Source organism: Penaeus monodon, chromosome 33, assembly GCF_015228065.2.
Source record: "Penaeus monodon isolate SGIC_2016 chromosome 33, NSTDA_Pmon_1, whole genome shotgun sequence".
NCBI lineage: Eukaryota > Metazoa > Arthropoda > Malacostraca > Decapoda > Penaeidae > Penaeus > Penaeus monodon.
In genome coordinates, this window is record NC_051418.1 from 33,316,999 (window position 1) to 33,317,969 (window position 971).

Sequence of the window (971 nt, forward strand, 5' to 3'; positions counted from 1 at the left end):
TGGGCACCTTCCTCCCGTTTGCCCTCCCCTTCTCTCCCATCCTTCCTGCCTGCCGTCCTGCATCAGGCCCCCCCCCCATTCCTTCGTCTCCCTCCCTTCCCAGTGCTCACCTCCCTCCCCTGCCCTCCCGCCCCTCCCTGCGCCTGCAGTCACTCCGCGGCCCACGGAGTCGCACGCCTCTACTCCAACGTCCCGCTCCTTTTTCGATCGCACCCACGCCTCCTCCTTCCACACCCCTCCGCCCATTACGCCCCCTTCCCCTCCCCATCCTGCCCCCCACTACCTCCAACTCCCTCTCCAACGTATAGCCCCTCCCTACCCCTCGCACCACCCCCCCTCTCTACCTCACCCTCCCTTCCCATCACCCCCCTCCAGCCCTACCTCCCCTCCCTCGCGGGCCCTCTTTCCCTCCCTACCTCCACACACTCCTCCCCGCCCTCCTCCTCCTCTCCCCTATCCCCCATCCTTCCCGTCACTCTTCCCCTTTCCACCCTCTCCCTCCCCCTCTCTACCTCCCCCCCGTCCCTATCACCCTACGTCACTTCCTTCTCCGCCACCACTCCCAACACCTACCCCCTACTCCACCTCTCCCCATTCTGTCCCCCATCCCTCCACCCTCACCTCTTCTTCCACCATCTCCCTTTCTCCCTCCCGTCTCCCCCCCACCCCCCCTCCCCCACCCTTCCCCCTCCACCTTCCCTCCTTCTCCATCTCCTCCACGACCCTACTACACCCCACCCCACTCACCCACCCACCTATCCCTCCATTCACCCCCCCCCACACCATCCCCCCCACTCCACCCCCCACCACACCATCACACACCTCTTCCCCCACACCCTCACCCTGTCCCCCACCATCCCCTCTTCCCCCCCCCACCATCCCTCTCTCACCCCACCATCCCTCCCCTCCTCCGCACCATCCCTCTCCTCCTCTCCCCCCACCATCCCTCCCTCCCTCCTTTCCTCCCCCTC